Source organism: Monomorium pharaonis, chromosome 3 (assembly GCF_013373865.1).
Source record: "Monomorium pharaonis isolate MP-MQ-018 chromosome 3, ASM1337386v2, whole genome shotgun sequence".
NCBI lineage: Eukaryota > Metazoa > Arthropoda > Insecta > Hymenoptera > Formicidae > Monomorium > Monomorium pharaonis.
The window spans coordinates 18,519,825-18,534,728 of NC_050469.1; the positions used below are offsets into that span (position 1 = coordinate 18,519,825).

The 14,904-nt window shown below is 38.0% G+C and overlaps 1 pseudogene; it reads left to right on the forward strand.

Moving 5' to 3' along the window:
* The first annotated feature begins 2,449 nt into the window (after nt 1-2,449).
* Nucleotides 2,450-11,193, forward strand: LOC118644654 (annotated as a pseudogene).
* The last annotated feature ends 3,711 nt before the right edge of the window (nt 11,194-14,904 follow it).

A 14,904-nucleotide genomic window follows, 5' to 3' on the forward strand; every position in this document is an offset into this window, starting at 1 on the left:
GGCGACATTAAAGCAGCTCAACTTGTGGAAAAGGAGATCGTGGTGCACAAGGTCAAAAGCTTTAGAAAAGTCAAATAGGACGAGTAGGGTGACCATGCGCTTGTCAATGGCCAACCTAACGTCGTCGGTGAGCTTGATCATAGCTGTTTGGGTGCTATGGCCTTTGCGAAAGCCAGTCTGGAGTGGATCAAGGAGATTTGATCTGTTGAGGTGATAGAAAAGCTGGTCAAAGACAATTCTTTCAAGGACCTTGGAGAAGTAGGAGAGAATAGAGATAGGACGGTAGTCAAAGGGGGTTAGAGGATTTTTTATTTTAGGAAAAGGAGTGACGTGAGAGAGTTTCCAGTTTGAAGGGAAAGTGGACGTGTTTAAAAATGTATTAAAGAGATCAAGAATAAGAGGCAATGTAGCAGGTAAGCTGGCGAGAATGAGACGACGGTTTATGTTATCAGGCCCAGCAGAATTGGAAGTGCAAGAAGTTAGAGCTCTGCGCAAGACTAGAGGGGTAATATGACGGAAGTAAAAAGTGTCAGGGTCGGCTAGAGAGGAAGGTGAGCGAGTGAGAGGAGGTAGGGAGGAGAAAACAGGGAAAGAGGGAAAGAGATGAGTGTTAGAAATGGTTAGAGGATGGGAAATCGGAGTGAAGGGAATCGTGGGGTTTACTGAAACGAAGGAGGTGTTTAATAGGTCAAGGGGGATGTCGGGGAGAAGAGTCGTCTTAGGTTTGGAAAGACCGAGAGTTTTCAGTTCTGACCACAGGCGCGACGAATCGGAAATAGAACCAAGACGGTTCATAAGGTATGCATCTCTAGCCTTGACCATAAGTCCCTTGATCTCGTTGCGCAAGGATTTAAAGAGATTCCAAAGATGCGCAGCCGGATGGGCACGAAAAGCACGCCGAATGGAGTCCCTACGTCGCATTAGTGAACGAATGAAATTGTTGAACCAGGGGGCTGGAGGCCTTCTGGCTTGGAAGGAGCGGAGTGGTGTATGAAGATCCCGAGCTGAAGAGAGGTGTTGGTAAAAGATGGTGATTTTGTGGTCAAGCAAAGATGGTATGTAGAAAGTGGACCAGTCCGAGAGGAAGAGGGAGTTGCAGAATTCGTCAGAGTTGAAGCAGGCATAGTCGCGAATAGTAATAGTCCGAGGGGGTATCCGGTGAAGGAGGAGATCAAGCGTGACCTCAATTAGGTCATGAAAAGAAAGAAAGGGAAGAGGAACTTGAGAAAAAGATAGGAGTAGGGATTTACTACTTAGGAGGCAGTGATCAATGCGGGTGTGTGAGGAAAGAGTGTGATGCGTGTCAGAGTAAGGAACAAGATAGAGGTGGTTGCTAGTACAGAAGTTAAGAAGAGAACTGGAGTCGAAGAAAGGGCGGTTAAGGTCTATATTGAAGTCATCAATAATGACAGCGTTAGAGTAAGATGAATAGAGCTTCTCGAATTCCGACTGGAACACAGTGAGATGGCCTAGCTTGGGAGGGCGATATAGTATGCCTAGGAGAAGTGGCCGGAGCGAGGCGACGGAAATACGAAGAAGCAAGTATTCAGGCTGAGCAGAGAAGGGTCCAGGTGAGGAGGCCAGATTGGTGGCTTTAATACCACAGCGCAGGTATAGTCCAATCCCGCGCCCCCCCCTTCCAGATCTATCGAGCCTAAAGAGTCGATAACCAGGCAATGTGACCAGGCAATCAGGCACGTGAGCCGTAAGCCAGGTTTCAGACAAAGCAATGATATCATAGTGATTACGTGAGAAGTAGTCAAGAAATTCCTGGAAGTGGGGGAGGAGGGACTGGCAGTTGACGTGACACAAGCGTAGTGGCTCATGAGAGGAAGCCGAGGCCGGAGACGCACGTCAGGCTCTGCGCTGAGAGGGCTTCTTGGGGATAGCGCCAGTAGCGCATTTGTTAGTGTAGCTGGTTGTGGCAGGTGGTTGTAGCGTGGGAGAAGGAACTAGCGTAGGCGATGCAGAAGTGGTTGGATGGTCAATGATAATCGGTGGAATGATAGTGAGGTTGGAGTTAGTGGGAGCAGAGGAGGAAGAAGAGGAGGCGGGAAAGCGCTCCGCGACAGACACGCAAGGCGAAGAAGAAGAAAGCTGAGTGGCACCAGAAAGTATTGAATTTAGATGTTCAAGATGTTGTATAGTTAAAGACGGAGAGTTTGAGTGCAGCATAACGCGAATGCGCCCATTTCGTGTCCAGGCGCGATGCAACAAACCGTCCCCGACAGCCCGTTTCGCCTCAGCAAGGAGGCGACGCGTTGGGGCAGTGAGCCGCTCGAAGATGTCAATGCGCGAGCCAGAAAGGGAGACAGACACCTTGGCCCCCTCAAGAACCCCCTTAGCACGCTTACAATCTATCCAGTAATTACGGACGTCGTTAGAAATCAGACAGACGATCAGCGGGCGCGGACGACCGCGAGAGGCAGGGATACGGAAAGATGACTGGATGTCACCGGAGGAGGAGACCTCAACACCAAGCGCCGTGGCGATGCTTCTCATCAAGACGCGAGGATCCTCATTCGGGAGCTCTAGCACCCCGAAAAAGATCAGCTCGCAGTTAAGCCTTGACTGCTCGAGAGCAGTCAGGCGGGCCTCGAGGTGAGATCCAGCCACGCAAGGATCAGGGCGAGACGGCGGAGAGCGCTCAAGGACGCCGACCCGCTCGCCGAGGTCACGCGTGGTCGCAGCAATTGAATCGATCCTCGCAGCAAGATCCTCGTAAGAGGCCGAGCAACGCAGGGTACTGGTCTCCAGTGTGGACAGCTTGGCGTTTATTGCGGTGAGGTCTTCAAGCTTAGCCTCGATGTTTGAGATTTTTTCCAGCAGTGTAGATACGAGACCCTCAACATCACCAAAAGACAGGAGAGGCGGAGAGAGATTGGAAGAGACGGGGAGAGACCGGGAGAAACGGAGAGAGAAAGAGAAAGAGAGAGAGAGAGAGAGAGGGGGGGGGGAGAAGTGCGTGCATCCGTGCGTGTGTACACTGTGGAGTATTTTACTCAAACGAAAGATTTTTGAAAGTTAGTTTTCTCTATTGATTATTTTTTATTTGGTTATTTTTTTAATTTATTAATTTCTATATGTGCACGCGTACGTGTGCATGCATATGTCACAATATTATTTTATAACTAGCAATAATAGTTAATTGATTAATGTATATAGGGTGTAATGTAATCAGAAGCCATCCCGTAATGGGAAGATAGACGGGATCGAGATGAACATAAAAGTCCAATATTGTCTTGGGTTAGGTCTATCAATAATCGAGATATAAATTTTTCAAATTGTACGAATGAGAGCGCGCCGTGTGAAGAGCCGAGACGCTCGAGCTGTAGCGCGGCCCACTGTGTCGAGCATTGGCTGCCGGCGGCGGGGGGAAAGGAGCAGAAGCGGCGCCGCTGCCTGTGCTTCGCCGCCCTCGCGTCTCGCCGCACCGCGCCAACACTCGCGGCGATGGCCGCTACGCACATTCGCGATTACTTGACAAATTAGGAGTTAGCAGAGATATGACAAATTAAAACCGTAATAAACTGCTGTGATTAAGAAAGTCGAAAGAGCAAAAGCGATAGAAACTTATGGAATCTACAAATAATCTAATTTCTATCGTAATTGTGAATAAGTAAATTAATAAAAGTTTTTCGTACATTCACGAAAGAATCTTTCTTTTTCTTAAATATCTTATTTACAGTATCATACAATTCTAAATTTGTTTCTCATCGAATTGTGTCGTACTGTTAAATCCTTGATGAAAACATTAATAAAAAATTACCATAAAATCACGATTGATTCTCAAAGTAATAATTTTTTTTTATAAGTGTATTATAATATTTGCCGCATCAAATTCTCTCATCGTTTCTTATCGTTTTTCTTTTCATAAAATGTTAAATTACCCTGTTCAAAAAGTACGATAGAAACTGATAGAAACATATAGAAATTTGATAGAAATTTAATATAATTTTATCTGAATCTATCGTTTCTATCGGACACTAGATTTCCTGCCAGATAGAAAAGTTATAAAATTCTATCGTTTCTTATCGTATCTGAAATAAACGATTAAAACTTTATCTGAATACGACTACTTTTCTATATGATCCTATCTACTTATCGTACTGAATATGAAAATTACGATTCAAGGTCTATAAGACTCTATATGAATTAATCTGAAATTGTTCCTATACGTTTCTATCAGATGTATTCCAATTTCGGCGGACATAAAGTTCTATCGTTTCTTATCGTATCTGAAGTAAACGATTAAAACTTTATCTGAATACGACTACTTTTATATATGATCATATAATATGAAATTTACGATTCAAGATCTATAAGACTCTATATGAATTAATCTGAAATTGTTCCTATATGTTTCTATCAAATATATTACCATTTCGGCGGACATAAAATTCTATCGTATTTTATTGTATCTAAATTAAACGATTAAATCTTTATCTGAATATGAGTACTTTCCTATACAATTTATTTGGCTATCTTACTGAATATAAAAATTATGCCGTAAAGTCTATATAAATTAATCTGAAATTGTCCCTATACGTTTTTATCAAAAATATGTTATATACTATAATAGTTTTTTATCATTGTCTATATAATTCGAGATATTTTAAACAGAAACAAATTATTTCGCAATTTTTCCGAACATAACATTTTATCATTCTTTATCGTGTCTGAATCAAACGATTAAAACTTTATCTGAATAAAGAATTATCTGAATAATTTATATAGACTTTAAGTCGTAATTTTTTTATTCAATAAGATAACCAGATAAGATAATATAGGAAAGTATCCATATTTAGATAAAGTTTTAATCGTTTAATTCGGATACCATAAAGAACAACAGAATGTTCTGTCCGGCGGAATTATAAAATAACACAGACACACAAAAAAAAAGGTTGGTCCGGCGGACTAGACTAGTCAATCCTTATGTATTTTGATCCGCTGAATACGAATCCAAAGTCAAAATTGCAAAATTAGTTCGCATTTCCTAACCTCAAAAAAAAATATTTTTTTAATGTTGGTCTGTCGGACCAGACTATATAATCAGTCAATCCTTATGTATTTTGACCCGCTGAATCCAAATCCAAGGTAAATCCAGAATAAAAGAGTTAAATATAATAGGACAAGGGAGTGAATTTTCTACGCCATTCATTCACAGAAGCTTAGACTTGTTATAAATATTGAATTTTCCCCGGATAATGTGCTTACGCAAGCTTGCACGCTCCGAATTATACATTTAAGATCCAAGCTGCTTTTACAAGGTGTTTTTTTGAGGTTAGAAAAAAATAAGCCAATTCAGCAATTCTGACCTTGAATTTCGATTCAGCGGGTCAAAATACATAAGGATAGACTACTCTGGTCCGCCGGACCAACATTAAAAAAAATTTTTTTTTGAGGTTAGAAAAAATGAACAAATTTAATAATTCTGACCTTGGATTTGGATTCAGCGGGTCAAAATACATAAGGATTGACTAATTATATAGTCTGGTCCGCCAAACCAACACTAAAAAAAAATTTTTTTTGAAGTTAGAAAATGCGAGCTAACTTTGCAATTCTAACCTTGAATTCGGATTCAGTGAGTCAAAATACATAAGGATTGACTAATCTGGTCCGCCGGATCACTTTTTTTGTGTGCCTGTGATAATTGTTCCTCCTTGAAATATCTCCTATTATAAAGACAACGATAGAAAACGATTATTGTTCCATAACATATATTTGATAGAAACATATAGGGACAATTTCAGATTAATTTGTATAGACTTTAAATCGTAATTTTTCTATTCAGTAAGATAATTAGGTAAGATCATATAGGAAAATATCGGGAGCGTCCCAGATGCGCACAGTAATAAACGGACACAGCAGGCTGAGTGAAACGGACACAGTAACAAACGGACACAGACCAAACGGACACAGTAATAAACGGACACAGTAACAAACGGACACAGTAACAAACGGACCAAATGCGCACAGAGCGAAACGGACACAGTGCAAAACGGACACAGACCAAATGCGCACGGACCAAATGCACACGGACCAAATGCGCACACTGCACGTGCGCACGGATCAAATGCAATCCATGTACATTGCAAGCAGAGTAAAGGCCACATAGGTTAGCGACTTGGACGGGGTGGGTGCGGGAGGTGGGCCAAAGGCCCCCCTTACACCCCCCCGTGTGTGTGTATGTGTGTGTGTGTGTGTGTGTGCGTGCAAAGCATTCACTGCATCACATGAGTTTGCGACTTTCCGTGTATGCATTTGGTCCGTGCGCATGTGCAGTGTGCGCATTTGGTCTGTGTCCGTTTCGCACTGTGTCCGTTTCGCTCTGTGCGCATTTGGTCTGTGTCCGTTTGTTACTGTGTCCGTTTCGCACTGTGTCCGTTTGTTACTGTGTCCGTTTCGCACTGTGTCCGTTTCGCACTGTGTCCGTTTATTACTGTGTCCGTTTGGTCTGTGTCCGTTTGTTACTGTGTCCGTTTCACTCAGCTTGCTGTGTCCGTTTATTACTGTGCGCATCTGGGACTCATTCAAAGTATCCATATTCAAATAAAGTTTTAATCGTTTAATTGAGATACGATAAAGAACGATAGAATTTTATAAATTTTCTATCAAATTTCTATATGTTTCTATCATTTTCTATCCAACTTTTTAGTTAGTACGCGGCGCCGCCGATAGGCTGGTAGGCGATTACTCTCTCGTGAGTCAAATGCAGCCGACCCGCTATATAAAGACCACCCGCAACACGATTAAGACAAGCAATAATCAGTTTCTTTCGCTACGAGAGGACGATGTGGAAGACGACTGCCACATTACTTTTATAATTTACTCATTTTAATCGAGTAAACGATTCTGTACAAGAAAAGTAAAACGTTTACATTTTTTGAACTAGATTTACGATAGGTAATCTATACGAAAAATATGATACAGAAAGATAAAAAGTCTATCATAAGTTTCAGATAAGCAATCTAATATTTGTGAACCAAAAACACGATAGAATACGATTAATTTATATAAAACATGACGATAAAAATTGATTAAAAACGATAGGTAATCTATACGAAAAATACGATACAGAAATATAGAAAGCCTATCGTATATTTCAGATAACCAATCTAATATTTACGAACCAAAAATACGATAGAATACGATTAATTTATATAAAACATGACGATAGAAATTGATTAAAACCGATAGGTAACTATATGAAAAATACGATACAGAAATATAGAAAGCCTATCGTATATTTCAGATAACCGATCTAATATTTACCAACCAAAAACACAATAGAACACGATTAATTTATATAAAAAATGACGATAGAAATTGATTAAAAACGATAGGTAACTGTATGAAAAATACGATACAGAAATATAGAAAGCCTATCGTATATTTCAGATAATCGATCTAATATTTACGAACCAAAAACACGATTCAATTAGATAGAACTTTTTCTTATCTGATTCTATCGGATTTTTTAAGCAGGGTAACGAAGGTTTATCACAATTAACATCTATGATTCTTCATACATTCTCTTTTCGTAAATATTTAATTAGAAAATTACAAAATGTGCAATATATCCATATAATATGTTACACTCTTTGTTCATAACACGATAGAAAAATATCTCTTGATGTAACGATTTCACAATAGATTATGCCTTCTACGATAATTATGCTTAGAGATCGATGTTCAATATCAAGTATTGTTAATACAAGAAGAGTTTTTCTTTCATAACGATAGGAAACTTGAAATTTCTTTTATCTTTAATTACATTATTAATTACGACAGATTTTTACTGATTGATTCAGAACAGATACCAAGAAATATACAAGAATCTAATTGATTTCTCTTTTGTAATCCATTACTTCTCTGAATCAAAAAGAAAGAATTTCAAAAAGTGATATTATTTATCGTTTTCTCGTTTTCTGTTAGGAAAGTATATTTTATCATTAGAATATGACAAAATATCTAAGGAGACATCGTGTTTAATAGTTCTGTTAAAATCTATCGTAATTAATTAATAATGTGTTAAAGATAGAAGAAACTCTAAGTTCTCTATCGTATAATTACGAAAGAAAACTTTTGTTGTTAACCATACTGATGATAGTTTACATTAATATTGATCTCCAAGTATAATTACAATAGAAATTGCATCGCATAATTTATCACGAAGTCGTTAGGTCAGGCATGAATACTTTTCTATTGTGTTACGAAAAGTGTTATATTATGGATAAATATTTCGTGCATTTTGTAATTTTCTAATAAGGTACTTACGGAAACAGAATGTATACAGAATCAATCGTGACAGACGATTCGTTAATTTACCATTATATGAAAAAAAAGATAAGAGACGGCGAATGAATTTGATGCGACAAATACTATAATATACTAACAAAAAGAAACTATCAACCGCAATGGTTATCCTTTGTTAATGTAGAATTTGTAAGTATGATAAAACGCAAAGTATTACAAGAAACAAAACTATACCTATGGATGTTTCGACGAAACGCTATCGTTTCCGCACCACCGAAGTAGATAGCTTGGCACGTTTTTTTTTAGTGGTTTCCCCAGTAGGCCTAATCCACTCTCGCTATTTTAGTTTAGTAATTGTTTGAAGTGCTTCCTTCGTGCATTTAAGCAGAGTTCCGCTCTTCGAACAATCTATTGCGTCGCACGGTGCACCATGTCCGGCGTGATGGTTTTAAAGGCCGCTATAATCGCTTCGCGAACCTCAGCTTCGGTACCATCACGCACGTTTTCGACTTGAGCTTTAATATGCCCCTAAACAAAATAATCTAGTATATTTAAATCTGGTGACCGTGCCGGCCAAGTGATTGGGTCACCTCGACCCATCCACCTGTCCGGAAAACGCCTGTCTAAAATATTTCGCACTTTGCGACAAAAATGCGCAGGTGCTCCATCGTGCTGAAATATCATATTTTGTCGCTCGCGGAGAGGAATATCTTCTAATAAAATTGATAATTCATTTTTAATAAATCCCGCGTATGTTTGCCCATTGAGATGAGCCGGCAAAAAATATGGACCAATCTGAAAATTACCAACAGAAACGTTAGGGAAATAATGCGACAGAAAAGATTTCTCAATTCAAAAATATTTATCACTCTGCTCGAAAATATTCGTGCCCACACATTTATCGATCAATGATATTGAAAAGCGCAAGGTCGAACGGCACGTGAATTTTCTTCTGCCCAGTATATCTAATTGCGGGAATTTAATGTGCCATTTGGTGTGAAAGTGGCCTTGTCTGTCATTAAAATAGTTGTCGGGAACAATGGATTTTGCTGACATTGAGCGAGAAATCCTGCATGAATTTTATTAATAATTATTGTATCATAAAAGCATCAAATCAAAGAAAAACTAGAATATAAAAATAAAAATACTTTCACAAAAACAGATGCGTGCTATTTCATCACGCGGAAGAAGTTGCTGCACACGTTGAAGATGAAACGGGCGCAACAGATTCTCTCGCAAAATATGATGCACCGTGTACTGCAATATTCCGAATGCACGGCTTACACGGCAAAGAAACGTTATGGAAATAATGGGACAGAAAAGATTTCTCAGTTCAAAAATATTTACCACTCTGCTCGCAAATACTCCTGCCCACATATTTACCGACCAGCGATCTTTAGTTTTTAATTCAGCCTTCTTGTTCCGAGGGCAGCACAACTAAATTTTCCGATTTTCAAATGTTTTTTCTTGTGCTCATGTTGTTACACGTATCTCTTGACGTCTTAAGTTGTGTGTTACGTGTATAACGTGCAAAATGAATTTCACGTCGGAAGAATATACACATATGATATATTTTTATGGGATGGCCAGGGGAAATGCTGTTCTCGCAGAGCATCTCTACGCAGAACATTTCCCTAATCGTCGGCATCCCTCAAGACGTGTGATTACGCGATGTTTTCAACGTGCAATAGACACAGGAGTTCTCGCGAATCAACGTTATGAGAGAGCGGTACGTCGTCATGTTGATGACGACGAAGAAATTCTGCGTGCATTTGATGAAAATTCGCACAATAGTATTCGCCGTGTAAGCCGTGCGCTCGGAATATCACAGTACACGGTGCATCATATTTTGCGAGAGAATCTGTTGTGCCCTTTTCATCTGCAACATGTGCAGCAACTTCTTCCGCGTGATGAAATAGCACGCATCTGTTTTTGTGAAGGTATTTTCATTTTTATATTCTAGTTTTTTTTTTATTTGATGCTTTTATGATACAATAATTATTAATAAAATTCACGCAGGATTTCTCGCTCAATGTCGGCAAAATCCATTGTTCCCGACAACTATTTTAATGACAGACGAGGCCACTTTTACACCAAATGGCACGTTTAATTACCGCAATTACATATACTGGGCAGAAGAAAATCCACGTACTATCCGACCTTGTGCCTTTCAATATCGTTGGTCGATAAATGTGTGGGCAGGAGTATTTGCAGGCAGAGTGGTAAATATTTTTGCAAACTAATAAGAAATCTTTTCTATCGCATTATTTCCATAACATTTCTATTGACGATCATTTTCAGATTGGTCCTTATTTTTTACCGGCACATCTTAATGGACAAATATACGCCGAATTTATTGAGAACCAATTGCCAATTTTGTTAGAAAACGTTCCTCTCGGCGAGCGGGAAATCACGATATTTCAACACGATGGGGCACCCGCGCATTTTTTTCGTAGGGTAAGAGAAATTTTAGACAGGCGTTTTCCGGACAAGTGGATGGGTCGAGGTGGCCCAATCACTTGGCCGGCATGGTCACCCGATTTAAATATCTTAGATTATTTTGTTTGGGGGCAAATAAAAGCTCAAGTCAAAAATGTGCGTGATGGTACTAAGCGGAGGTTCGCGAAGCAATCATAGCGGCCTTCAATACCATCACGCCGGACATGGTGCACCGTGCGACGCAACAGATAATTCGAAGGGCCGAACTGTGCTTACAGGCACGAGGGAGACACTTCGAACAGTTATTGCATTAAATTAATGCGAGTGGATTAGGCCTACTGGGGAAACCACTATAAACAAAACGCGCCAAGCTATCTACCTCGGTGGTGGTGCGGAAACGATAGCGTTTCCTTGAACATCCACAGATATAGTTCTGTTTTTTGTAATACTTTGCGTTTTATCATACTTACAAATTCTACATTGACAAAGAACAACCGTGAATTTGCGACTGATAGTTTCCTCTTGTCAGTATATTATACTATTTGCTGCATCAAATTCATTCGTCGTCTCTTATCCTTTTTTTTCATACAATGGTAAATTAACGAATCGTCTATCACAATTAATTCTGTATACATTCTCTTTTCGTAAGTATTTTATTAAAAAATTACGATATGCACGAAATATTTATCCATAATATAACACTCTTCGTAACACGATAGAAAAGTATTCATGCCTGATCTAACGATTTCGTGATAAATTATACGATACGATCGTAATTATGCTTGGAGATGTTAATGTCATCAGTATGGTTACCAACAAAGCGTTTTCTTTCGTAATTATACAATAGAGAACTTAAGTTTACGAAATATTCCAACAGAACTATTAAACACGATGTCTCCGTAGATATTTTGTCATATTCCAATGATAAAATATACTTTCCTAACAGAAAACGAGAAAACGATAAATAATATCACTTTTTGAAATTCTTTCTTTTTGATTCAGAGAAGTAATGGATTACAAAAGAGAAATCAATTAGATTCTTGTATATTTCTTGGTATCTGTTCTGAATCAATCAGTAAAAATCTGTCGTAATTAATAATGTAATTAAAGATAAAAGAAATTTCAAGTTCCCTATCGTTATGAAAGAAAAACTCTTCTTGTATTAACAATACTTGATAGTGAACATCGATCTCTAAGCATAATTATCGTAGAAGGCATAATCTATTGTGAAATCGTTACATCAAGAGATATTTTTCTATCGTGTTATGAACAAAGAGTGTAACATATTATATGGATATATTGCGCATTTTGTAATTTTCTAATTAAATATTTACGAAAAGAGAATGTATGAAGAATCATAGATGTTAATTGTGATAAACCTTCGTTAATTTAACATTTCATGAAAAGAAAAACGATAAGAAACGATGAGAGAATTTGATGCGGCAAATATTATAATACACTTATAAAAAAAAATTATTACTTTGAGAATCAATCGTGAATTTATGGTAATTTTTTATTAATGTTTTCATCAAGGATTTAACAGTACGACACAATTCGATGAGAAACAAAGTTAGAATTGTATGATATTCTAAATAAGATATTTAAGAAAAAGAAAGATTCTTTCGTGAATGTACGAAAAACTTTTATTAATTTACTTATTCACAATTACGATAGAAATTAGATTATTTGTAGATTCCATAAGTTTCTATCGCTTTTGCTCTTTCGACTTTCTTAATCACAGCAGTTTATTACGGTTTTAATTTGTCATATCTCTGCTAACTCCTAATTTGTCAAGTAATCGCGAATGTGCGTAGCGGCCATCGCCGCGAGTGTTGGCGCGGTGCGGCGAGACGCGAGGGCGGCGAAGCACAGGCAGCGGCGCCGCTTCTGCTCCTTTCCCCCCACAGCCGGCAGCCAATGCTCGAAACAGTGGGCCGTGCTACAGCTCGAGCGTCTCGGCTCTTCACACGGCGCGGTCTCATTCGTACAATTTGAAAAATTTATATCTCGATTATTGATAGACCTAATCCAAGACAATATTGGACTTTTATGTTCATCTCGATCTCGTCTATCTTCCCATTACGGGATGGCTTCCAATTACATTACACCCTGTATAAAGTTCCAAAAAATGTTGATCTTATTTTATATAGAAAGATACATGTAATGTCAAAGTATTTAATAATTTATTAACAATTGTAACTTTTTTTTGTACATTGTGAAGTATCTTACTCGAACAAAAGATTTTCGAAAATTAGTTTTCTGTATTGATTTTTGCAAAAGATGTTGATCTCATTTTATACAGGAAAGGTACACATATAATGTCGAAGTATTTAATCATTTATTAACAATTGTAATTTTGTTTTTCAAACTGTGTCGTCAATCTCTAATGCTAATTAAAGAAAAAAAACAAGAAGACGAAGAAGAAGAGTCAGAGCTGACAATATTTCGTTACATTTCAGTATCAATATCATATTACTTTAAAGAAGATTTATGTATGTTGTGTATATTGTATTTCTTTTTTCCTTTTTTTATGTGTATAATATTTTTAAAGAAGAAACAAAAGTAGATAATAAATTAATGTATGTAAGTATGCTTTCTCTCTCTCTCTCTATCTCTCTCTGCTCTCTCCTCTCTCTCTCCTCTCTCTCTCTCTCTCTCTCTCTCTCTCTCTCTCTCTCTCTCCCCCTCTCTCTCTCTCTCCTCTCCTCTCTCTCTCTCTCTCTCCTCTCTCTCTCTCTCTCTCTCTCTCTCTCTCTCTCTCTCTCTCTCTCTCTCTCTCTCTCTCAGAAAGATGAAATGGCATGCAAACGAGAAATAAAAATGCTGATTAAGGAAACAGTGCAAGAGGAAATAAAAACTATTAAACAAGAAATGGAAGACTTACGAAAAATAATACGAGGAGGAATGCAGGCGTCAGCGGAAAATGTGCGCGGCAGTTACAGTGAGGCAATAAAGAAAAAGAAGGAAAACATCATAATCATCAAACCGAAGACTCAGCAAGAAAGTGAGACCACTAAAAAAATAATGAAAGAAAAAGTTGATATTAAGAATATGCCAATGGGGATAACAAAGGTACGAAAAGGAAGAGAAGGAACAGTAATTCTAGGATGTGAGACCGGAGAAGAAATAGATAAATTAAAAGATGTAGTACAGTCTAAACTAGGTGACAATTATAATGTTACAGAATCACTACAAAAGAAGCCGAAAATAAAAATTGGTAATATTAGTGAGGAAGAAATAGAGTTGGATGACGATGAGCTAATAGATACAATAAAGAAACAGAATAGTATTGGTGAATCTCGTATAAGCATAGTCAAGAAAATCCCGAAAAGAAAAAATATGGATGATAGTCAATCTAGAAGGAAAGGAAAAGAAGGTAGATCTTTAATAATTGAAGTAGATGAAGTAACACATGAATTGATGTTAAAAAAAGAAAAGTTGAACATAGGCTGGAGAAAATGTCCTGTGTTCAATTACTTTAGCATAAAGAGATGTTTCAAGTGCTGGGGATTCTACCACATTGCAAAAAACTGTACGAGAAATGAAACGTGTCATAAATGTACAGGAAAGCATAAAGCAAGTGAATGTAAAGAGAAGCAGAACAAATGTGTAAATTGTATGTTTAAAATAAAAACATATAATTTAAAAATAAAAGATGATCATGATGCTCTGGATCCGGAATGCCCGACATACAAGAGGACTATCAAAGAAGAAAAGAGGAGAGGTGGATGGGAAGCCAAAAAATAGCAATTACAGAAAGAAGAGAATCAGATAATATATACAAACGCGCAAAGTTTAATGGCACATAAGGACGAGATACAGCATCAGATTATGAAGAAATTAAATCCGGCAATTATTGCATTGTCGGAGTCGAGACTGATTGCGGAAATTGAAGACAGTGAAATAAGTGTACCGGGATACAGTGTGGTTAGATGCGACGCGGAAAATAGAAATACAGGGGGGGTTGCTCTGTATGTAAGAGACGATATCAAGTATGAGACAGTAGTATTGAAAAAATTAGAAAGGATTGTGTGGTGCGTTGCAATAGAAGTAAAAGAGAAATTGTTTAAAGGAGTGTTAATGGTAATATATCATTCACCGAGTGCGTCACATGGAGAGTTTATAGGATTCTTAGAGGAGATAGTAGAAGAATTAACGATAAAAGAAGAGTGTATAATATTAGGAGACTTTAATATAGATTGTATG